Here is a 2,584-nt window from a genome sequence, read left to right as displayed (position 1 = left end):
CCCTAAGAAAAATTAAAAACAAAATTACCCCCACCCCGTAAGAAAACAATTAATGCCCCCTCCCCCCTATGAAAAATTAAGAACAAAATTAACTCCCCCCCCCCTCAAAAAAAAAAAAACCATCCCCTAAGAAAACAATTAATGTCCCCCCCCCCCCCCCCCCCCCCCCCCCGAATTAGGCCTAATAATTCTTTATCACATGTCAAGACTGCCTTGTTTTTGCTTATTTTATATGACCAGTAAGCCCGGTTTTTTTTCTTCTCAATACATCTATGCATTTTATGCATTAATGCCAGTATTTTCTATCAGATAGTATTTATCGTAACCTTTCAGCCCTTTCTTTCTACATCATCAACACATTCTGGACTAAACGTCATCGATCGCTTTCGCTGCCTCTACGGAGTCTACGCTATTATATAACACGAGTCTACTCTTACTTCGGATTGATTAATTGCTAAACTAAAGTGTGACCTACGCTCTAAAATCATCATAACAATCAACGAAAATGTGATCATATAGCTCTAAAATGAACACTACATCATAGAAAATTTTCACTCTGGTTTAAGGGTCGTTTACAGAAGTTTTTTGTGGACTCTTCCACGAAAACTGTCGATGTTTAGTGTGTTGTGATGCCCAGCTGATCATAATTATGTCGGACGATTATAGGCCATAAATTAACAACGATAGTGAGGAATTATTGAGGTAATTTTTGCGAAATTCGGTAATATTTTGAGGACATCTGTCAGAGAACTGTTTTAGTATGTGAATAGTGGTTTAAAGTCTTATCTCAACTTAAAATCGGTCGGTTTTCAGTCTCTACTTGTAGGCGAAGAGTAATAGCCCAAATACAACTGAATTTGGACTTAGCAGACGACGGTGAACTAGGTGGAGTAACCAAGTGTACTGAGCGCGCATGCTCAGTTCAATGCTTCAATTCTGCGCATGCTCAGTTTATATTTTTGGTCTCTTAGGCATGCTTAAACCGTGGGTTAAACCGTGGGTTAGATTTAGACCATGGGTTATTTAACCCACACTTTGTGAATACCGAGCGAGGTTTAAACCGTGGGTTAGATTTAGCCTGGGCTAAATAACCCAGGGTTAGATTTAGCCTGGGTTAAATCTAAACCTCCTTTGTGAATTCGGGCCAATGCGTTTCTAGCTGTTCAAAATGTAAGGCCTCGTTTAGATATGTCGCTGTTTTTTAATTAAAAGTGTAATACACATCACATTTCTGTATCTTATACATGTAACACAGAGCTAAATGAATACATGCAGGACCTGTGTTGTGCAAAGTTGTCATTCGTTCACAGATTATTTTATTTTAAAACATTTTCTTTTGCGACAGTTTGCCAAGTCATATCTGAAGGAGTCTCAAATGATTACTTGCAACCCTTTAGCAAGATACAGGTATATGTTTTAAAAGTGAAATTCAGACTGCCTAAAAATTGTGTATCCTTTTGCAAGCTTCTGCAAATGCCGAGCAATATGTAATTTTCTGAAATGCATAAACAAACATATGTAATTGTATATGGAAACCAACTTCATTACCATGACTAACCCCAAAAAATTAAATTGGAATTTTATCAGGGTTCCCACAGAAATTTGAGAACCAAATTCCATGACTTTCATGACCAGGTAAGTCCCATTTTGGTATGGGTTGTGGCATTTAACGACTACGAGTATAGCCCAGTGATATATATTATTTCATGTTTGTGATGACCTCCACCTCCTCTCACAATTTCCATGATTTTCCATATTTTGGGGAGATTTTTAAAAATTGTATTTCTATGACTTTCCAGAATAATGTATTTTTCCATGACTTTCAAGGTTTTTCCATGATCATGGGGAAAAAAAAAAAAAAAAAGTTCCAGTTCGTTTATTTTGAGGGAATAGCATAATGATACATTCTCTCCTTATGTTTGTACATGCCCCTGTAGCTATCATCTGCATATCAAAGGCCTGCAAAAAGAGACACAAATCGTTCAAGTTTTCAACGCACATTGTAAAGAAATCGTCATTTAAAAAAAGAGATCAGAAACACAAAAGAGCAATAATTTGGCATCTCTGTTTTAACACCACAGTTTTAGACAAGGAAACAGACGAAATTGCAGTGACAGTTCAACGTGAACTCGGCACAAACATTTTAATCAGCTTCAAGTACCAACTGTTCACCAGGTCCACAAACCAAGTCCATATGACTTGGTCTACAGGACCAGGGGGTGTTTCACAAACATCCTAAGTTGAACTTATCTCTATGTTGGATTCAACAATTATGGAAAGCCGTTAGCATATTTGAAAATATTTTGTAAAAGTTATTTTAAAAGGCATAAAATGTTGATTAAAATCATACATACATGTATATGTATTTTCTATTAACAAGGAGATTTCATGTTCTTGATGTGGAATTTATAAAAAGTCTAAAATACTTGATTTTTCGCTTTTGAATATGTTTTATTTTAAGGCTACAAATGGCTCTCCATAATTTTTAAGTCCAACTTCGAGTTAAGTTCGACTTTAGGGTCTTTGTGAAACACCCCCTGGTCTACAGGACCTGGTCCAATTGAGCCTCTCTGCATTTTTCCAA

The sequence above is a fragment of the Strongylocentrotus purpuratus genome, unplaced genomic scaffold (assembly GCF_000002235.5).
Source record: "Strongylocentrotus purpuratus isolate Spur 01 unplaced genomic scaffold, Spur_5.0 spur5_scaffold_10, whole genome shotgun sequence".
Taxonomy (NCBI): domain Eukaryota; kingdom Metazoa; phylum Echinodermata; class Echinoidea; order Camarodonta; family Strongylocentrotidae; genus Strongylocentrotus; species Strongylocentrotus purpuratus.
Note: the sequence above shows the minus strand (reverse complement) of the source record.